Here is a 24,223-nt window from a genome sequence, read left to right as displayed (position 1 = left end):
TGGTGCCTGAGCTTTCCCATTTGGCCAGATGCGGTGACTAACCTTTCCAGTTGTGATTTTATCTTAGCTGTGAGCTAGCTGGTGAGTGCTGGGTGTTTCTATGTGTTGTATTACTTTTTATTTGTAATCTCCCTTGGTTCTTGCACCCATTCCGGACTGGGGTTAACTGCCTGTGGCTCTGGTGATATCACAGCTTTTTTGGAGTGCTATTTAGCACCCAGGGCTGGATGTGTACCTGATCCGGTCTTGGAGTGCAGTTCCCTTCCATGTTTTGTATTTTCTATGGGTGATTACAGCCACCTGTGCACCCCTTCTTTGTTCTCAGTTTGTTTAGCTTTGTGAGCTCGCATGATGGTGTGCCTGTGTTAGGGACTCAGGCAAAGGAAAGAACCTTGACGTGGTGCCTGAGCTTTCCCATTTGGCCAGATGCGGTGACTAACCTTTCCAGTTGTGATTTTATCTTAGCTGTGAGCTAGCTGGTGAGTGCTGGGTGTTTCTATGTGTTGTATTACTTTTTATTTGTAATCTCCCTTGGGTATTGCACCCATTCCGGACTGGGGTTAACTGCCTGTGGCTCTGGTAATATCACAGCTTTTTTGGAGTGCTATTTAGCACCCAGGGCTGGATGTTACTGAGTCACAGGATGTGTACCTGATCCGGTCTTGGAGTGCAGTTCCCTTCCATGATTTGTATTTTCTATGGGTGATTACAGCCACCTGTGCACCCCTTCTTTGTTCTCAGTTTGTTTAGCTTTGTGAGCTCGCATGATGGTGTGCCTGTGTTAGGGACTCAGGCAAAGGAAAGGACCTTGACGTGGTGCCTGAGCTTTCCCATTTGGCCAGATGCGGTGACTAACCTTTCCAGTTGTGATTTTATCTTAGCTGTGAGCTAGCTGGTGAGTGCTGGGTGTTTCTATGTGTTGTATTACTTTTTATTTGTAATCTCCCTTGGTTCTTGCACCCATTCCGGACTGGGGTTAACTGCCTGTGGCTCTGGTGATATCACAGCTTTTTTGGAGTGCTATTTAGCACCCAGGGCTGGATGTTACTGAGTCACAGGATGTGTACCTGATCCGGTCTTGGAGTGCAGTTCCCTTCCATGTTTTGTATTTTCTATGGGTGATTACAGCCACCTGTGCACCCCTTCTTTGTTCTCAGTTTGTTTAGCTTTGTGAGCTCGCATCATGGTGTGCCTGTGTTAGGGACTCAGGCAAAGGAAAGGACCTTGACGTGGTGCCTGAGCTTTCCCATTTGGCCAGATGCGGTGACTAACCTTTCCAGTTGTGATTTTATCTTAGCTGTGAGCTAGCTGGTGAGTGCTGGGTGTTTCTATGTGTTGTATTACTTTTAATTTGTAATCTCCCTTGGTTCTTGCACCCATTCCGGACTGGGGTTAACTGCCTGTGGCTCTGGTGATATCACAGCTTTTTTGGAGTGCTATTTAGCACCCAGGGCTGGATGTTACTGAGTCACAGGATGTGTACCTGATCCGGTCTTGGAGTGCAGTTCCCTTCCATGTTTTGTATTTTCTATGGGTGATTACAGCCACCTGTGCACCCCTTCTTTGTTCTCAGTTTGTTTAGCTTTGTGAGCTCGCATGATGGTGTGCCTGTGTTAGGGACTCAGGCAAAGGAAAGGACCTTGACGTGGTGCCTGAGCTTTCCCATTTGGCCAGATGCAGTGACTAACCTTTCCAGTTGTTATTTTATCTTAGCTGTGAGCTAGCTGGTGAGTGCTGGGTGTTTCTATGTGTTGTATTACTTTTTATTTGTAATCTCCCTTGGTTCTTGCACCCATTCCGGACTGGGGTTAACTGCCTGTGGCTCTGGTGATATCACAGCTTTTTTGGAGTGCTATTTAGCACCCAGGGCTGGATGTTACTGAGTCACAGGATGTGTACCTGATCCGGTCTTGGAGTGCAGTTCCCTTCCATGTTTTGTATTTTCTATGGGTGATTACAGCCACCTGTGCACCCCTTCTTTGTTCTCAGTTTGTTTAGCTTTGTGAGCTCGCATGATGGTGTGCCTGTGTTAGGGACTCAGGCAAATGAAAGGACCTTGACGTGGTGCCTGAGCTTTCCCATTTGGCCAGATGCGGTGACTAACCTTTCCAGTTGTGATTTTATCTTAGCTGTGAGCTAGCTGGTGAGTGCTGGGTGTTTCTATGTGTTGTATTACTTTTTATTTGTAATCTCCCTTGGTTCTTGCACCCATTCCGGACTGGGGTTAACTGCCTGTGGCTCTGGTGATATCACAGCTTTTTTGGAGTGCTATTTAGCAGCCAGGGCTGGATGTTACTGAGTCACAGGATGTGTACCTGATCCGGTCTTGGAGTGCAGTTCCCTTCCATGTTTTGTATTTTCTATGGGTGATTACAGCCACCTGTGCACCCCTTCTTTGTTCTCAGTTTGTTTAGCTTTGTGAGCTCGCATGATGGTGTGCCTGTGTTAGGGACTCAGGCAAAGGAAAGGACCTTGACGTGGTGCCTGAGCTTTCCCATTTGGCCAGATGCGGTGACTAACCTTTCCAGTTGTGATTTTATCTTAGCTGTGAGCTAGCTGGTGAGTGCTGGGTGTTTCTATGTGTTGTATTACTTTTTATTTGTAATCTCCCTTGGTTCTTGCACCCATTCCGGACTGGGGTTAACTGCCTGTGGCTCTGGTGATATCACAGCTTTTTTGGAGTGCTATTTAGCACCCAGGGCTGGATGTTACTGAGTCACAGGATGTGTACCTGATCCGGTCTTGGAGTTCAGTTCCCTTCCATGTTTTGTATTTTCTATGGGTGATTACAGCCACCTGTGCACCCCTTCTTTGTTCTCAGTTTGTTTAGCTTTGTGAGCTCGCATGATGGTGTGCCTGTGTTAGGGACTCAGGCAAAGGAAAGGACCTTGACGTGGTGCCTGAGCTTTCCCATTTGGCCAGATGAGGTGACTAACCTTTCCAGTTGTGATTTTATCTTAGCTGTGAGCTAGCTGGTGAGTGCTGGGTGTTTCTATGTGTTGTATTACTTTTTATTTGTAATCTCCCTTGGTTCTTGCACCCATTCCGGACTGGGGTTAACTGCCTGTGGCTCTGGTGATATCACAGCTTTTTTGGAGTGCTATTTAGCACCCAGGGCTGGATGTGTACCTGATCCGGTCTTGGAGTGCAGTTCCCTTCCATGTTTTTTATATATATATATATATATATATATATATATATATTATATTATTTATATATACACTGTCCCAATGTGAATCCGCCCTTGTGGGGTCAGTCATCCGGTTGTTCCCTGTAAATATAATAGTTCCCACAGAAACAGAAACAAACCAGGATTTTTCCAAATAAACGAGTCAAATTTATTGACGTTTCGGCGAATAAAACTCCCCTTCTTCAGAACATACAGTGTACACACAAAACCGTGCTTAAATACAGTGATACAACAAACAGAACCTCCTTCTTCCTGTCAAAAAAAGCGCCAAAAATGACATCATTTCCGGTATAGTTTCAAGTGAACTCGGAAGTTAACAACCTTCACTTCCGGTACTATCATATAACGTGATACTCAAACAAATGTGCAGAAAATCAAACATTCTTACTACCATTTATAGGTTATCATCATATTTACAAACTCATCAGTGTTGGATACATCCTTGTATTGTGCCTAAAATAATCATGTGCTTTCAATAATATGTGTGGTCTCAAACCGTCAATCTCCCATATCAAGGGACCGGAAGTTATGTCACTTCCGGTTCCGGTCCTGCCGGAATAGCGTCATATCTGACGTCACTTCTGTACTATTTATGATTAGGGCATATTGTATGAGTGATGTGGTAACTATGTTGCTAATATGCAATGTTGATTTATTATTGTATGATATTTGTTCTTGTATCCAATTAGAAGCCGTATCTGATATGACTATGTACTGGAGCCATAACTACTTATACTGATGCCCATCCTCTATGTTTTAATTGAGTTGTACTATCACTGCATTGTTTTTGAGAATTGTTATATGTTTAACAATATTCACGAGTGGCTTTATATTTTAGCTGCCTATATTGCTAGATTCGCATTGTTTAGGTATAGACATAATGTTCAAATGATCTCAAACACCAGTAAGTATATGTGTTTGTATACAAATAGTACGGAAGTGACGTCGGATATGACACTATTCCGGCAGGACCAGAACCGGAAGTGACGTAACTACCAGTCCCTTGATATGGGAGATTGACGGTTTGAGACTGCACATGTTATTGAAAGCACATGATTATTTTAGGCACAATACAAGGATGTATCCAACACTGATGAGTTTGTAATTATGATGATAACCTATAAATGGTAGTAAGAATGTTTGATTTTCTGCACATTTGTTTGAGTATCACGTTATATGATAGTACCGGAAGTGAAGGTTGTTAACATCCGAGTTTACTTGAAACTATACCAGAAATAACATAATTTATGCTTACCTGATAAATTCCTTTCTCCTGTAGTGTAGTCAGTCCACGGGTCATCCATTACTTATGGAATATTTCTCTTCCTAACAGGAAACTGCAAGAGAATTACCCAGCAGAGCTTGCTATATAGCTCCTCCCCTCACCTATCATAGTCAGTCATTCGACCAAAGCAGACGAGAAAGGAGGAACCATAGGGTACAGTGGTGACTGGAGTTTAATTAAAATTTAGACCTGCCGTAAAAACAGGGCGGGCCGTGGACTGACTACACTACAGGAGAAAGGAATTTATCAGGTAAGCATAAATTATGTTTTCTCCTGTTAAGTGTAGTCAGTCCACGGGTCATCCATTACTTATGGAATACCAATACCAAAGCTAAAGTACACGGATGAAGGGAGGGACAAGGCAGGAACATTAAACAGAAGGAACCACTGCCTGAAGTACCTTTCTCCCAAAAATAGCCTCCGACGAAGCAAAAGTGTCAAATTTGTAAAATTTTGAAAAAGTGTGAAGCGAAGACCAAGTCGCAGCCTTGCAAATCTGTTCAACAGAGGCCTCATTTTTAAAGGCCCAGGTGGAAGCCACAGCTCTAGTAGAATGAGCTGTAATCCTTTCAGGAGGCTGCTGTCCAGCAGTCTCATAGGCTAAGCGTATTATGCTACGAAGCCAAAAAGATAGAGAGGTAGCCGAAGCCTTTTGACCTCTCCTCTGTCCAGAGTAAATGACAAACAGGGAAGAAGTTTGACGAAAATCCTTAGTTGCCTGCAAATAGAATTTCAGGGCACGGACTACGTCCAGATTATGCAAAAGTCGTTCCTTCTTTGAAGAAGGGTTAGGACACAGAGATGGAACAACAATCTCTTGATTGATATTCCTGTTAGTAACTACCTTAGGTAAGAACCCAGGTTTAGTACGCAGGACTACCTTGTCTGAATGAAAAATCAGATAAGGAGAATCACAATGTAAGGCAGATAACTCAGAGACTCTTTGAGCCGAGGAAATAGCCATCAAAAACAGAACTTTCCAAGATAACAACTTGATATCAATGGAATGAAGGGGTTCAAATGGAACGCCTTGAAGAACATTAAGAACTAAGTTTAAGCTCCACGGCAGAGCAACAGACTTAAACACAGGCTTAATCCTAGTTAAAGCCTGACAGAAAGCCTGAACGTCTGGAACTTCAGCCAGACGTTTGTGTAAAAGAATAGACAGAGCAGAAATCTGTCCCTTTAACGAACTAGTAGATAAGCCCTTTTCTAAACCCTCTTGTAGAAAGGACAATATCCTAGGAATCCTAACCTTACTCCATGAGTAACTCTTGGATTCGCACCAACGTAAATATGTACGCCATATTTTATGGTAAATTTTTCTGGTAACAGGCTTCCTAGCCTGTATTAAGGTATCAATAACCGCCTCCGAGAAACCACGCTTTGATAGAGTCAAGCGTTCAATCTCCATGCAGTCAGCCTCAGAGAAATTAGATTTGGATGTTTGAAAGGACCCTGAATTAGAAGGTCCTGTCTCAGAGGCAGAGACCACGGTGGACAGGACGACATGTCCACTAGGTCTGCATACCAGGTCCTGCGTGGCCACGCAGGCGCTATCAGAATCACCGAAGCTCTCTCCTGTTTGATCTTGGCAATCAAACGAGGAAGCATTGGGAATGGTGGAAACACATAAGCCATGTTGAAGACCCAAGGGGCTGTCAGAGCATCTATCAGCACCGCTCCCGGGTCCCTGGACCTGGATCCGTAACAAGGAAGCTTGGCGTTCTGACGAGATGCCATGAGATCCAGATCTGGTTTGCCCCAACGACGAATCAGTTGAGCAAAGACCTCCGGATGGAGCTCCCACTCTCCCGGATGAAAAGTCTGGCGACTTAGAAAATCCGCCTCCCAGTTCTCCACGCCTGGGATGTAGATCGCTGACAGGTGGCAAGAGTGAGACTATGCCCAGCGAATTATCTTTGAGACTTCCAACATCGCTAGGGAACTTCTGGTTCCCCCTTGATGGTTGATGTAAGCCACAGTCGTGATGTTGTCCGAATGAAATCTGATGAACCTCAGAGTTGCTAACTGAGGCCAAGCTAGGAGAGCATTGAATATTGCTCCTAACTCCAGAATATTTATTGGGAGGAGTTTCTCCTCCTGAGTCCATAATCCCTGAGCTTTCAGGGAATTTCAGACTGCTCCCCAGCCTAGAAGGCTGGCGTCTGTTGTTACAATCGTCCTGCGAAAGGTCATCCCCTTGGACAGATGTGGCCGAGAGAGCCACCATAGAAGAGAATCTCTGGTCCTTTGATCCAGATTTAGTAGGGGGGACAAATCTGAGTAATCCCCGTTCCACTGACTTAGCATGCACAATTGCAGTGGTCTGAGATGCAGGCGCGCAAATGGTACTATGTCCATTGCCGCTACCATTAAGCCGATTACTTCCATGGACTGAGCTACTGACGGGTGTGGAATGGAGTGAAGGACACGGCAAGCATTTAGAAGTTTTAATAACCTGGCCTCTGTCAGGTAAATTTTCATCTCTACAGAATCTATAAGAGTCCCTAGAAAGGGAACTCTTGTAAGTGGTAATAGAGAACTCTTTTCCACGTTCACCTTCCACCCATGCGACCTCAGAAATGCCAGAACTATCTCTGTATGAGACTTGGCAGTTTGAAAACTTGACGCTTGTATCAGAATGTCGTCTAGGTACGGAGTCACCGCTATGCCTCGCGGTCTTATTACCGCCAGAAGTGATCCTAGAATTTTTGTAAAGATTCTTGGGGCCGTAGCTAATCCGAAGGGAAGAGCTACAAACTGGTAATGCCTGTCTAGGAAGGCAAATCTCAGATACCGGTAATGGTCCTTGTGAATCGGTATGTGAAGGTAAGCATCCTTTAAGTCCACCGTGGTCATGTACTGACCCTCTTGGATCATGGGAAGGATGGTTCGAATAGTTTCCATTTTGAATGATGGAACTCTTAGAAATTTGTTTAGGATTTTTAAGTCCAAGATTGGTCTGAAGGTTCCCTCTTTTTTGGGAACCACAAATAGATTTGAATAGAATCCCTGCCCGTGTTCCGTCCGCGGAACTGGGTGGATTACCCCCATTAGTAAGAGGTCTTGTACACAGCGTAGAAACGCCTCTTTCTTTGTTTGGTTTGCTGATAACCTTGAAAGATGAAATCTCCCTTGTGGAGGAGAAGTTTTGAAGTCCAGGAGATATCCCTGAGATATGATCTCCAACGCCCAGGGATCCTGGACATCTCTTGCCCAAGCCTGGGCGAAGAGAGAAAGTCTGCCCCCCACTAGATCCGTTTCCGGATAGGGGGCCCTCTCTTCATGCTGTCTTGGGGGCAGCAGCAGGTTTCTTGGCCTGCTTGCCCCTGTTCCAGGACTGGTTAACTTTCCAGCCCTGCCTGTAACGAGCAACAGCTCCTTCCTGTTTTGGAGCGGAGGAAGTTGATGCTGCTCCTGCCCTTAAGTTATGAAAGGCACGAAAATTAGACTGTTTGGCCTTTGATTTGGCCCTGTCCTGAGGTAGAGCATGGCCCTTACCTCCCGTAATGTCAGCAATAATTTCTTTCAAGCCGGGCCCGAATAAGGTCTGCCCTTTGAAAGGAATATTAAGCAATTTGGATTTAGAAGTCACGTCAGCTGACCAGGATTTAAGCCACAGCGCTCTGCGCACTTGAATGGCGAATCCGGAGTTCTTAGCCGTAAGTTTGGTTAAGTGTACGACGGCATCAGAAACAAATGAGTTAGCTAGCTTAAGGGTTTTAAGCTTGTTCATAATTTCATCCAATGGAGCTGTGCGAATGGTCTCTTCCAGAGACTCAAACCAGAATGCCGCCGCAGCAGTAACAGGCGCAATGCATGCAAGGGGTTGTAATATAAAACCTTGTTGAACAAACATTTTCTTAAGGTAACCCTCTAACTTTTTATCCATTGGATCTGAAAAAGCACAGCTATCCTCCACCGGGATAGTGGTGCGTTTAGCCAAAGTAGAAACTGCTCCCTCCACCTTAGGGACCGTCTGCCATAAGTCCCGTGTGGTGGCGTCTATAGGAAACATTTTTCTAAATATAGGAGGTGGTGAAAAGGGCACACCGGGTCTATCCCACTCCTTGTTAACAATTTCTGTAAGCCTTTTAGGTATAGGAAAAGCGTCAGTACACACCGGTACCGCAAAATATTTATCCAGCCTACATACTTTCTCTGGAATTGCAACTGTGTTACAATCATTCAGAGCCGCTAATACCTCCCCTAGCAATACGCGGAGGTTCTCAAGCTTAAATTTAAAATTTGAAATTTCTGAATCCAGTTTACCCGGATCAGACCCGTCACCCACAGAATGAAGCTCTCCGTCCTCATGTTCTGCAAATTGTGACGCAGTATCAGACATGGCTCTACCATTATCAGCGCGCTCTGTTCTAACTCCAGAGTGATCGCGCTTACCTCTTAATTCTGGCAATTTAGACAGTACTTCTGTCATAACAGTAGCCATGTCTTGCAAAGTGATTTGTATGGGCCGCCCTGATGTACTTGGCGCCACAATATCACGCACCTCCTGAGCGGGAGGCGAAGGTACTGACACGTGAGGAGAGTTAGTCGGCATAACTTCCCCCTCGTTGTCTGGTGATAATTTCTTAACATATAAAGTTTGACTTTTATTTAAAGTGACATCTATACATTGTGTGCACAAATTTCTATTGGGCTCCACATTGGCCTTTAAACATAGTGAACAAAGAGATTCATCTGAGTCAGACATGTTTAAACAAACTAGCAATGAGACTAGCAAACTTGGAAATACTTTTCAAAATTAATTTACAAGCAATATAAAAAACGTTACTGTGCCTTTAAGAAGCACAGAAAAACTAACACAGTTGAAATAACAATGATCAAAAATAGTTATAGCAACCAAATTTTCACAGTAAATGTATTAAGTTAGCAAAGGATTGCACCCACCAGCAAATGGATGATTAACCCCTTAGTACCCAAAAACGGATAACAATTATATAATTAACGTTTTTCTCACAGTCAAATACACTGTCACAGGACTACTGTGACTGATTACCTCCCTCAAAATGGATTTTGAAGACCCCTGAGCTCTCTAGAGACGATCTGGATCATGGAGGATGAAGTAGACAGATTGTGACTGAATTTTTACTGTGTAAAAAAGCGCTAAAATAGGCCCCTCCCACTCATATTACAACAGTGGGGAAGCTCAGAAACTGTTTCTATGCAGAAAACAAAAATGGCCATGTGGTAAAAATCATGCCCTAATAAGTTTTATCACCAAGTACCTCACAAAAAACGATTAACAAGCCAGTAAAACGTTTTAAACATACATTTAAAAGTTATGTATTATTATTTACAAGCCTGCTACCAGTCGCTTTTACTGCAGTTAAGGCTCATACATTATTTCAGTATTTACAGTATTTTCAGAGTCAATTCCATTCCTTAGAAAATACATTCAGTGCACACACACACACACACATCAGCCTGATACCAGTCGCTATCGCTGCATTTAAGGCTGAACTTACTTTACAATGGTATCAGCAGTATTTTCTCAGTCAATTCCATTCCTCAGAAAATAAATTACTGCACATACCTCATTTGTTGCAGGGGAGCCCTGCATGCTATTCCCCTTCTCTGAAAGTACCTCACGCCTCAGATGAGAAACAGCCAGTGGATCTTAGTTACGTCTGCTAAGACCATAGAAAGAAACCCAGGCAGATTCTTCTTCTAATGCTGCCTAAGAATAAACAGCACACTCCGGTGCCATTTAAAAATAACAAACTTTTGATTGTAGAAATAAACTAAGTTAAAAAAACACCACAGATCTCTCACAGCTTCCTACTAGTTAGGCTGCAAGAGAATGACTGACTATGATAGGTGAGGGGAGGAGCTATATAGCAAGCTCTGCTGGGTAATTCTCTTGCAGTTTCCTGTTAGGAAGAGAAATATTCCATAAGTAATGGATGACCCGTGGACTGACTACACTTAACAGGAGAAAATGTCATTTTTGGCGCTTTTTTTGACAGGAAGAAAGAGGTTCTGTTTGTTGTATCACTGTATTTAAGCACGGTTTTGTAGGTACACTGTATGTTCTGAAGAACGGGAGTTTTATTCCCCGAAACGTCAATGAATTTGACTCGTTTATTTGGAAAAATCCTGGTTTGTTTCGGTTTCTGTGGGAACTATTATATTTACACAGAACAACCGGGTGGCTGACCCCACGAGGGCGGATTCACATTGGGACTGTATATATATATATATATGTGTGTATGTATATGTATATATATATATATGTTGTGTGTGTGTGTATGTATATATGTATTTATATATATATATATATATATATATATATATATATATATATATATATATAAAATACATTTGACTCGTTTATTTGGAAAAATCCTGGTTTGTTTCTGTTTCTATGGAAACTATATATATATATATATATATATATATATATATACACACACACACATACATACATACATATATACATACACATATATATATATATATATATATATATATATATATATATATATGCTGTATATATATATATATATATATATATATATATACACACACACATACATACACACACACTGTATACAGACATATCAGACATATATTATTATTATTATTATTAATTTCATTGCAAGAAGGCCATTTAAGAAATGCCACTCTATTTCCTAAAATCTAAAAATTAACAGAGAACTATTTGCTATAAAATAATCCAAGCTCACACAGCTGTTATGCAAAAAGCAGCAAGAGAAATATCCAAAACAAACACATTCATTTTTCTTTTTCATTTCCAATGACTGAGTGATTGTTTTTGTCCTGGTTAAGAGTCTGAACAAAAGCTGGGGCGTAGCAGTTGTCTGGCTGCTCTGTAATTTTGGGGCCAGCGCTCAGCAGAAGCTGATTAACCAATCCATCTACCATATGTGCAAAGATGGTTTGCCAGCTTAATTCTCGGCAGGGTGAATTGGCGTCAGTCTTGGCTCGCATAGAGTTGTCTATCCAATCAACAGCAGTTCTAGTACGGATCTACACTTATAGCGTAAAATGTTTTTTGCTGCCTATTCTGAAGTTGGAACACAGGAATCTATTATTTATTGCTCTGCTGTTTGCAGTATGCTGTTGTACTAATGGCTCATTGTCAGTCATAATTAGTTTTGAAACCAACAACCAATACACATACACAAAAATCATTAAAGGGGCATTAAAGTCATTTTTTATTTAAGTATAGCATACATCAGCAATTTAGGACTGCATTGCAAAAATATCTATAATCCAAACTAATGTTTTAAATTACATTTTGGGGCTGATCACATAAAGACACATTTAAAGGACCATTTTACACACTTTTCTACCTATTACTGAGTACCCCAGAAGTTTTCACATGTAATATTTGTCTTGATATTACCCCATCATATTTGATTACGTTAGGAAGCAGATACAAACACTAACTGCTGAAAAATAAATGTTAAAAAATGAATAATAAGCACTTTTACACTTAGAAAATTAGCCAAAATGATAATCCAACAAACACATGTGCCCATTATAATAATAATATTTAAACCTCTTAGAGACATACAGAGGCGGCTACTGGGTGGTATCTCGCCATATAACAAGCTACTGAGCCGTTGTTCGTTCCTGATAGAGCGCTTCTCTCTTTGTATGTATTTGTGTTCTTAGAGACATACAGAGGTGGCTACTGGGTGGTATCTCGCCATATAACAAGCTACTGAGCCGTTGTTCGTTCCTGATAGAGCGCTTCTCTCTTTGTATGTATTTGTGTTCTTAGAGACATACAGAGGTGGCTACTGGGTGGTATCTCGCCATATAACAAGCTACTGAGCCGTTGTTCGTTCCTGATAGAGCGCTTCTCTCTTTGTATGTATTTGTGTTCTTAGAGACATACAGAGGTGGCTACTGGGTGGTATCTCGCCATATAACAAGCTACTGAGCCGTTGTTCGTTCCTGATAGAGCGCTTCTCTCTTTGCATGTATTTGTGTTCTTAGAGACATACACACAAATCTCTAGAGTTTTGGAGCACAACAGGTAAATATAACGTCACCTATTTGCATGACTACACACTATTAAAAGGAATGAGTCAACATCCAGACCCTTCAGCCTGTGATGTAATCCCTGAAACCTGCAAAACTTCCATTGTGTTGTTAATTGTGCATATTTTTTTGGGGGGGTTTATTCCAAAAAATCATGAGATTAATATTTTGGGATTGTTATCACAGGAAATACACACTGATAATACCGGTCAGAAATCTATATCTGCTGACTATAAGTGCAAGATTGTGATACGGTTTTGTAAATCAAGAGTATTCCTAGGATACACCCCTCTAAAAGACTGGCGGAATTCATGGTCCTGGTGAAAAGTTAAAGGGACATTCCAGTCAAAATTTTAATGCACATAGATTTATTACATCTTTGAATAGAAACATATTTGCAATATACATGTATTGGCAAAAATGCTTCTAGTCAAGGTTATCACTGGTTTAGTGTTAATATTTTTCTCTGCACGTGCATGTGAAACATAGCTAAATATTGTCACTGCACCCACATTTTAAATACTGCAGCTGCTCCTTTCATCAGTGGTGCTTCTATCATGTCAGCAATTAACAAATTGAGTCATTACCAGATGGTATAAGCACCTTAGGCTCTCTGAGCAAGTGCTCTGTTTAAAATGCTGGTGCACGGTGCATACTTAAATACACTTTTGAAACAGCTATAGCTTTTATTAGAAGCATTTTTGCTAATGCATGTATAAAACAAAATTGCTTCTGTTCATTGCCGAAATGTACCCATGTGGTTTCCAATTTCGGCTGGAATATCTCTTTAAGGCAATAAATGAGTGTGTGCTCTAATCTAAGCAATCAGGCCCATTTTGGTATATTTCCTGCCACCATTTCACTGCCAAATGCTATCATATAATTATTTTTTTTTCACAAACTTGGGTTTCTCACTAAAATTATTTATATACTGTTTTTTGCAGTCATAACACACATGGTTGTAAAAACTTCTCTGGTATCCGTTTTGTTCAGAAATAGAAGGCATTATGGCTTAACCATTGCTTTTTCGTAATTAGAAGGCTGCAAATTGCAGCTGTGCACAACATTTCTGAAATTCCCAGCAGTAAAGGGGATAATTAGTTAGCTGGTAGCTCTCCCAGTAGTGACAGCCATCTTTGGTACTGGCAGCTGTCTGCCAGTACCCAAATTAGAGTATTTTAAAAATGTATTTACTTACTAATAATTTTTTCTGTAGAGTAGGGGTCTCCCTTACCCACCTCCCCCCTCCTTGTGATCATTTAGTAGCCCGCTCCCCACTTTGACATTTTTCTGTAGTGTAGCTTCCCATCCCTCTCTCTCCCTACCAAACTTTGGTTCCATAGTGTAGCATCCCGCCCCTCCACCACCCCTCTGTCGCTGAGCCATTTCCATTCCCTCTGCACCTCTCAGCCGCCCATCCTCACAGTAACCATGTGATCGCTGTGATTTGCTATCACAGCAATCACATGACGGCCCTGGGCTCTGACTGACCCGGATACACAGTGCCTCAGTTGTGAGACAAGTTCTGGGGCTGGGGGAAAGTGCAGGAATATATATATTTATAGGAGCGCAAAAAGCTAAAGTAATACACAGGTCAAATAAATGATAAATATATCTAGCATCAGACTAACAACTTAAATATAGATCCACATTGTATCCTCAATTGACAAAAATGATGATAAAAACAGAATTTATGTTTACCTGATAAATTTCTTTCTCCAACGGTGTGTCCGGTCCACGGCGTCATCCTTACTTGTGGGATATTCTCTTCCCCAACAGGAAATGGCAAAGAGCCCAGCAAAGCTGGTCACATGATCCCTCCTAGGCTCCGCCTACCCCAGTCATTCGACCGACGTTAAGGAGGAATATTTGCATAGGAGAAACCATATGGTACCGTGGTGACTGTAGTTAAAGAAAATAAAATATCAGACCTGATTAAAAAAACCAGGGCGGGCCGTGGACCGGACACACCGTTGGAGAAAGAAATTTATCAGGTAAACATAAATTCTGTTTTCTCCAACATAGGTGTGTCCGGTCCACGGCGTCATCCTTACTTGTGGGAACCAATACCAAAGCTTTAGGACACGGATGAAGGGAGGGAGCAAATCAGGTCACCTAAATGGAAGGCACCACGGCTTGCAAAACCTTTCTCCCAAAAATAGCCTCAGAAGAAGCAAAAGTATCAAACTTGTAAAATTTGGTAAAAGTGTGCAGTGAAGACCAAGTCGCTGCCCTACATATCTGATCAACAGAAGCCTCGTTCTTGAAGGCCCATGTGGAAGCCACAGCCCTAGTGGAATGAGCTGTGATTCTTTCGGGAGGCTGCCGTCCGGCAGTCTCGTAAGCCAATCTGATGATGCTTTTAATCCAAAAAGAGAGAGAGGTAGAAGTTGCTTTTTGACCTCTCCTTTTACCTGAATAAACAACAAACAAGGAAGATGTTTGTCTAAAATCCTTTGTAGCATCTAAATAGAATTTTAGAGCGCGAACAACATCCAAATTGTGCAACAAACGTTCCTTCTTTGAAACTGGTTTTGGACACAGAGAAGGTACGATAATCTCCTGGTTAATGTTTTTGTTAGAAACAACTTTTGGAAGAAAACCAGGTTTAGTACGTAAAACCACCTTATCTGCATGGAACACCAGATAAGGAGGAGAACACTGCAGAGCAGATAATTCTGAGACTCTTCTAGCAGAAGAAATCGCAACTAAAAACAAAACTTTCCAAGATAATAACTTAATATCAACGGAATGTAAGGGTTCAAACGGAACCCCCTGAAGAACTGAAAGAACTAAATTGAGACTCCAAGGAGGAGTCAAAGGTTTGTAAACAGGCTTGATTCTAACCAGAGCCTGAACAAAGGCTTGAACATCTGGCACAGCTGCCAGCTTTTTGTGAAGTAATACCGACAAGGCAGAAATCTGTCCCTTCAGGGAACTTGCAGATAATCCTTTTTCCAATCCTTCTTGAAGGAAGGATAGAATCCTAGGAATCTTAACCTTGTCCCAAGGGAATCCTTTAGATTCACACCAACAGATATATTTTTTCCAAATTTTGTGGTAAATCTTTCTAGTCACAGGCTTTCTGGCCTGAACAAGAGTATCGATAACAGAATCTGAGAATCCTCGCTTCGATAAAATCAAGCGTTCAATCTCCAAGCAGTCAGCTGGAGTGAAACCAGATTCGGATGTTCGAACGGACCCTGAACAAGAAGGTCTCGTCTCAAAGGTAGCTTCCAAGGTGGAGCCGATGACATATTCACCAGATCTGCATACCAAGTCCTGCGTGGCCACGCAGGAGCTATCAAGATCACCGACGCCCTCTCCTGCTTGATCCTGGCTATCAGCCTGGGGATGAGAGGAAATGGCGGGAACACATAAGCTAGTTTGAAGGTCCAAGGTGCTACTAGTGCATCCACTAGAGCCGCCTTGGGATCCCTGGATCTGGCCCCGTAGCAAGGAACTTTGAAGTTCTGACGAGAGGCCATCAGATCCATGTCTGGAATGCCCCACAGGTGAGTGACTTGGGCAAAGATTTCCGGATGGAGTTCCCACTCCCCCGGATGCAATGTCTGCCGACTCAGAAAATCCGCTTCCCAATTTTCCACTCCTGGGATGTGGATAGCAGACAGGTGGCAGGAGTGAGACTCCGCCCAAAGAATAATTTTGGTTACTTCTTCCATCGCTAGGGAACTCCTTGTTCCCCCCTGATGGTTGATGTACGCAACAGTCGTCATGTTGTCTGATTGAAACCGTATGAACCTGGTCCTCGCAAGCTGGGGCCAGGCCTGGAGAGCATTGAATATCGCTCTCAGTTCCAGAATATTTATCGGTAGAAGAGATTCTTCCCGAGACCAAAGACCCTGAGCTTTCAGGGATCCCCAGACCGCGCCCCAGCCTATCAGACTGGCGTCGGTCGTGACAATGACCCACTCTGGTCTGTGGAACATCATCCCTTGAGACAGATTGTCCAGGGACAGCCACCAACGGAGTGAGTCTCTGGTTCTCTGATTTACTTGTATCTTCGGAGACAAGTCTGTATAGTCCCCATTCCACTGACTGAGCATGCACAGTTGTAATGGTCTTAGATGAATGCGCGCAAAAGGAACTATGTCCATCGCCGCCACCATCAACCCGATCACTTCCATGCACTGAGCTATGGAAGGAAGAGGAACGGAATGAAGTATCCGACAAGAGTCCAGAAGCTTTGTTTTTCTGGCCTCTGTTAGAAAGATCCTCATTTCTAAGGAGTCTATAATTGTTCCCAAGAAGGGAACCCTTGTTGACGGGGATAGAGAACTCTTTTCCACGTTCACTTTCCAGCCGTGAGATCTGAGAAAGGCCAGGACAATGTCCGTGTGAGCCTTTGCTTGAGGAAGGGACGACGCTTGAATCAGAATGTCGTCCAGGTAAGGTACTACTGCAATGCCCCTTGGTCTTAGCACCGCTAGAAGGGACCCTAGTACCTTTGTGAAAATCCTTGGAGCAGTGGCTAATCCGAAAGGAAGCGCCACGAACTGGTAATGTTTGTCCAGGAATGCAAACCTTAGGAACCGATGATGTTCCTTGTGGATAGGAATATGTAGATACGCATCCTTTAAATCCACCGTGGTCATGAATTGACCTTCCTGGATGGAAGGAAGGATAGTTCGAATGGTTTCCATCTTGAACGATGGGACCTTGAGAAATTTGTTTAAGATCTTGAGATCTAGGATTGGTCTGAACGTTCCCTCTTTTTTGGGAACTATGAACAGATTGGAGTAGAACCCCATCCCTTGTTCTCTTAATGGAACAGGATGAATCACTCCCATTTTTAACAGGTCTTCTACACAATGTAAGAACGCCTGTCTTTTTATGTGGTCTGAAGACAACTGCGACCTGTGGAACCTCCCCCTTGGGGGAAGTCCCTTGAATTCCAGCAGATAACCCTGGGAGACTATTTCTAGCGCCCAAGGATCCAGAACATCTCTTGCCCAAGCCTGAGCGAAGAGAGAGAGTCTGCCCCCCACCAGATCCGGTCCCGGATCGGGGGCCAATATTTCATGCTGTCTTGGTAGCAGTGGCAGGTTTCTTGGCCTGCTTTCCCTTGTTCCAGCCTTGCATTGGTCTCCAAGCTGGCTTGGCCTGAGAAGTATTACCCTCTTGCTTAGAGGACGTAGCACCTTGGGCTGGTCCGTTTTTACGAAAGGGACGAAAATTAGGTCTATTTTTTGCCTTGAAGGGCCGATCCTGAGGAAGGGCGTGGCCCTTACCCCCAGTGATATCAGAGATAATCTCTTTCAAGTCAGGACCAAACAGCGTTTTCCCCTTGAAAGGAATGTTTAGTAGCTTGTTCTTGGAAGACGCATCAGCCGACCAAGATTTCAACCAAAGCGCTCTGCGCGCCACAATAGCAAACCCAGAGTTCTTAGCCGCTAACTTAGCCAATTGCAAAGATGCGTCTAGAGTGAAAGAATTAGCCAATTTGAGAGCATTGATTCTGTCCATAATCTCCTCATAAGGAGGAGAGTCACTATCGAGCACCTTAAGCAGTTCATCAAACCAGAAATATGCGGCAGTAGTGACAGGGACAATGCATGAAATGGGTTGTAGAAGGTAACCCTGCTGAACAAACATCTTTTTAAGCAAACCTTCTAATTTTTTATCCATAGGATCTTTGAAAGCACAACTATCCTCTATGGGAATAGTGGTGCGTTTGTTTAAAGTAGAAACCGCTCCCTCGACCTTGGGGACTGACTGCCATAAGTCCTTTCTGGGGTCGACCATAGGAAACAATTTTTTAAATATGGGGGGAGGGACGAAAGGAATACCGGGCCTTTCCCATTCTTTATTAACAATGTCCGCCACCCGCTTGGGTATAGGAAAAGCTTCTGGGAGCCCCGGCACCTCTAGGAACTTGTCCATTTTACATAGTTTCTCTGGGATGACTAAATTTTCACAATCATCCAGAGTGGATAATACCTCCTTAAGCAAAATGCGGAGATGTTCCAATTTAAATTTAAATGTAATCACATCAGATTCAGCCTGCTGAGAAATGTTCCCTAAATCAGTAATTTCTCCCTCAGACAAAACCTCCCTGGCCCCCTCAGATTGGGTTAGGGGCCCTTCAGAGATATTAATATCAGCGTCGTCATGCTCTTCAGTAACTAAAACAGAGCAGCCACGCTTACGCTGACAAGGGTTCATTTTGGCTAAAATGTTTTTGACAGAATTATCCATTACAGCCGTTAATTGTTGCATAGTAAGGAGTATTGGCGCGCTAGATGTACTAGGGGCCTCCTGAGTGGGCAAGACTCGTGTAGACGAAGGAGGGAATGATGCAGTACCATGCTTACTCCCCTCACTTGAGGAATCATCTTGGGCATCATTGTCATTATCACATAAATCACATTTATTTAAATGAATAGGAATTCTGGCTTCCCCACATTCAGAACACATTCTATCTGGTAGTTCAGACATGTTAAACAGGCATAAACTTGATCAGAAAGTACAAAAAACTTTTTAAAATAAAACCGTTACTGTCACTTTAAATTTTAAACTGAACACACTTTATTACTGCAATTGCGAAAAAACATGAAGGAATTGTTCAAAATTCACCAAATTTTCACCACAGCGTCTTAAAGCCTTGAAAATATTGCACACCAATTTTGGAAGCTTTAACCCTTAAAATAACGGAACCGGAGCCGTTTTAAGCTTTAAACCCCTTTACAGTCCCTGGTATCTGCTTTGCTGAGACCCAACCAAACCCAAAGGGGAATACGATACCAAATGACGCCTTCAGAAGTCTTTTATAAGTATCAGAGCTCCTCTCACATGCGACTGCATGCCATGTCTCTCAAAAACAAGTGCGCAACACCGGCGCGAAAATGAGACTCTGCCTATGCTTTGGGAAAGCCCCTAAAGAATAAGGTGTCTAAAACAGTGCCTGCCGATATTATTATATCAAAATACCCAGATAAAATGATTCCTCAAGGCTAAATATGTGTTAATAATCAATCGATTTAGCCCAGAAAAAGTCTACAGTTTAAATAAGCCCTTGTGAAGCCCTTATTTACAATCGTAATAAACATGGCTTACCGGATCCCATAGGGAAAATGACAGCTTCCAGCATTACATCGTCTTGTTAGAATGTGTCATACCTCAAGCAGCAAGGGACTGCAAACTGTTCCCCCAACTGAAGTTAATTGCTCTCAACAGTCCTGTGTGGAACAGCCATGGATTTTAGTTACGGTTGCTAAAATCATTTTCCTCATACAAACAGAATTCTTCATCTCTTTTCTGTTTCTGAGTAAATAGTACGTACCAGCACTATTTGAAAATAACAAACTCTTGATTGAATAATGAAAAACTACAGTTAAACACTAAAAAACTCTAAGCCATCTCCGTGGAGATGTTGCCTGTACAACGGCAAAGAGAATGACTGGGGTAGGCGGAGCCTAGGAGGGATCATGTGACCAGCTTTGCTGGGCTCTTTGCCATTTCCTGTTGGGGAAGAGAATATCCCACAAGTAAGGATGACGCCGTGGACCGGACACACCTATGTTGGAGAAATATATTTATTAGTATAAACCAATGAAATACAAACTATTTTTTACAAACTGTTAAAATCAGACTATTAAGATCAATCATTAAAATTATACCACCAGTAATGGCAAATATCAAAACAGATATTATAGTGCGGTCACAATGTCTTGAGAAAGGCCCTTTTATAGGGCTGAAACGCGTAGACGTGTTCGCAGAGAATTTGTGAGGCTTTATATCGCTCTAGAATATTTGTTTGGGTAAGTCGTTTACCGATAATACCCACTGTGTATATGCATCTGGTAGATTGCTTTTCTTTTCCATTTTAACTTCATCTATATCCGGATCTCCAGCGGCTTTGACCTTAGGATATTATCACAAACGGAACACTACTTATTGGGACCATCTCATTTCACCTGGATTTGATTGGAACTTTATAAAGAGATTCATAGAATCTTTAAAGTGCCGGCACATATTATCATTGTTTATTGGTTACAATTCTTTTTATTTGTATCTTTTTGTAAGCATTCTAATCTTTTTTTATATTTAGTATTGGACACTTTTTATATTTTTCTTTACTCACTGGTTTATTTATACACCTTCATTGGCCTATATTGGCCGCTTTTTCTTTAATATTTTCTTTATCATTTGATTTATTGGATATATCACTCAAGCTATTTTAGACAGTTTTACACCAAACACTTATTTTTAGAGATACCGCAGGGTATCATTTCTTTGCATAGTTCTTTTTCACTTAATCTATATTGTAATATATCACGGTCTGTTTGTTTCTCTGGTACGCAAGAAACAGTCTCATTGATATATGTCCTATTTAGACTACTTTTATTCATTTTTTCAATAAGTCAATATGAAATAGTTTGACCGCGTTATAATATCTGTTTTGATATTTGCCATTACTGATGGTATAATTTTAATGATTGATCTTAATAGTCTGATTTTAACAGTTTGTAAATAATAGTTTGTATTTCATTGGTTTATACTAATATTATATTTTATCATCATTTTTGTCAACCGAGGATACAATGTGGATCTATATTTAAGTTGTTAGTCTGATGCTAGATATATTTATCATTTATTTGACCTGTGTATTACTTTAGCTTTTTGCGCTCCTATAAATATATATATATATATTGTTAATCTTTTTATTGATTTGTTAGGAATCCTTTATAGTGAGCTTGTAATCTACCTAGGCGCCGGAACTATATATTCTCTATTATGGGAAAGTGCAGGAAAGCAAGGATCCTCTCGCAATGCAGATCAAAAAGGAGGATGTGGGGGCGGTGCCTGTTCTCACTGCGTGTTCTTGTGAAGCTCGTCAAGCTTGAAGGACTTTATATACATTTACATAGTAAAAATACTACAACCAACAGATTTGTAAACGTCTCTTCTGCTAGGATCAGATGGATGCCCATTATTGGGGATCAGACAAGGTCTTTGCCTATGTTCTTTGAGACAGCTATGCGATCAGCTCTTCCACAGGTTTGGACACCATTTTGTAACTTGCTGTAACTACGCAGCATATAGATCCTAAGAAGCTATCCCTGTGTAAGTAGTGAAGCATATGTCTGGGGCTGCCGCAATTGTACCCCCCTCCCCAAACTCTGGGGTTAAGAGATCCTGCAATAGGATACTGAACTGGTACGTAGTAGAATAAAACCTGCAATTACTAATTTATACCACGCAATATAATAGTACTTCTACGATGCCTATTCTGCACTTCATTTGTGTACTCTCTTCTGCGACAAATGGAACAACACAGAATGACTATCCTGGAAGCAGTTGACATCTGGGAACAGAAGATCCAGTTGTTAATATACCAGCAATACCAAGACCTGCAGAGGAGCTTAGAAAATATGCTGTCACCATTACAAATAGATCTTCAACAATCTGTAACATGCAGCCCTCCACAAACACAAAGCCCGGTGAGGCCGGCAGCACCAGAGGACATAACCCCTTCAGCCCAGCGCAATCCGCACGACATTCGGGAGACCACTGAGCATCTACCTACCAATGAGAGAGAGGTGAGCACACAGTTAACCCCATATCCCACCTTAGACGCACAGTGCGGCAGGCTTATTTATGTAAGGGAGACCGCAAAGTCTCCTCATATTGGGGACATGGTCTGCATAATGGAGCAGGCGGATGCTACTAATTCTTCTAAGATATTGTGTCCGTCTACAGAGTCCTTAACTTTTGGCGATCTAGTGCCTGATCGGCAAAGGGTACAGAATACTGCACTGAGTGACAAATCATACGGGAACCCCCTTGCAAGATACGGCCTGCAACCTGGATCCCTGAGGTCATGCTTTTCTACTAGCCTGGGACTTTATATCTATCAACCTCATTACAATGCTCTATCGGGCAGGACATGCTTCTCACCCATGGCCAGAAAAGGATTACAGCCTAAAACGAGGGGTAGGTCAGGAGTAAGTTAAATTTTATTTATGCTGAGGTGATTGCTTTGAGACTCCTAAAGTGGACAGTTTGGTCTCCTGTTCTCCTGTTTAAGATGGCGCCCCCTACATGGTTTTCTACTGAGACTCTATAAATATACCTCAGACTGAACTAAACTTTATGTTTTCCCTACAATGGTTATTAATCATTAAGAGTCCTTCAGATCATACGACTGAGTTGGATAGACGCGGGAAGCTGTTACCCGCCAGCCTGTGATTTCCAGCTGAACTAAAACATCAAAAGTAGATCTGACTATTGAAAGATGGTTAACAAGATAATGAAGATTGAATGATCTGATGTTTTAAAACCTTTTGTTAACCATTAGAGTGATCAGCCATGAACAGCTATGGCGTCTCCACAACTAGCAAAGCTTACTTTTACATTGTATTTATTTAACAGCTGTTTCAGACCTCTATTAGTTGGGCCCACATAGTTAAGTGAGAGTTATACAGTTCTGTTCCCTTGATATCTACATGAGGGATGAGTTATTACTGTGTTCGCTAAACTAAGGTAATATTGCATGCTTGTCTATTCACTACAGATAGAAGTAGTTAGGTGTGGGTTCCACTGCTAGCGGCCGGGGCGGGGGAGCCTATTACTCAGGCAGATGTTTCCACATAGACAAGCACATATACTTATTTTAATGCGGCAGTACCCTCACCCAGCTAACACAAATATGGCTTGTCACAACCTAACATTAGGGCCGTGTATATATAACTTCTCAAAGTTACTACGTATATGTCATTATGAATCCCTAGATACCTTTACATTTTCCATGACCCCAATTAAACTCCATGTGGGAATTATAAGTAGTACGCTCACCCTTTGCTAATTAAAGATCTACTTGTAGATCCCGGTGACTATCCTGTTATGTAATACACAGCGATCTCTCTATTGGGTAGTCACGATTAGTACTTTTTATATATAGTTCTGGTGTATATTGACCGTATATATTGACCTATCTTCCCAATAAGTTATACTATATATGATGACGTTTTAATTTGATGCCATAGACATAACAGACATAAGCATTAATATGTTCTCTTAGAATTACATTATACTATTTGCCTCAGGTACTACTGTTAACTATACTCTGAGTAAGACTACTTGACGATCAGTCTTATACTGATCAGTCTTTGATATGGGCAGTGTTATTTAAGGGCTATCAGATGTTCATAGTAGAAGACGGATCAGCTGTTCCTGAGTGCCTGTTCATTCTAAAATCCTTTAGTGACTTTACAACCTTTGCTGTTTCCTCCTTCATGTTGTTATGTATTGTTGTTTCAGATTGTTTTAAAAGATTATTGAGAGTCGGATATAATTTAAGAATAACAAAATAGTAAAAACTGAGGTTAATTAAATGGGACCCACAAGTGGTTACCTATATATCAAATTGCCCTCTGATAGGTTAATTATTCATTTTTCCATATGAGGTCCAAAAGTGGCCTTCTGCGTTTAGAGAAGGGCTTCATAAGCTTATGGTACTTCATTTCCATGGCTCCATCCCTGTCTTGACGAAAGTAATGTATTTCTTTTGCTAATTAATGTGTTGGACGATAAGTGTATACAACTACCATGTAACTGTATTTATTTGTAATATGTTAGAGATGTGCCTTACATAAACCTCAATAAAAATAATAACGTACCGTTATGTCACTACGGTTCCTAAGCCGAGGGTGTGCAAGTAGTGGAGTTCTTCATATAGTTCTATG

At 41.8% G+C, this 24,223-nt stretch overlaps 1 protein-coding gene across 1 annotated transcript in view; it reads right to left on the bottom strand.

Moving 5' to 3' along the window:
• CFAP61 (cilia and flagella associated protein 61) overlaps window positions 1-24,223 on the bottom strand; it is an 854,500-nt gene that overhangs the window by 760,064 nt on the left and 70,213 nt on the right. The window lies entirely within an intron of this gene.

Source organism: Bombina bombina, chromosome 4 (assembly GCF_027579735.1).
Source record: "Bombina bombina isolate aBomBom1 chromosome 4, aBomBom1.pri, whole genome shotgun sequence".
Lineage (NCBI taxonomy): Eukaryota > Metazoa > Chordata > Amphibia > Anura > Bombinatoridae > Bombina > Bombina bombina.
This window is presented reverse-complemented; position numbering and strand designations above follow the sequence as displayed.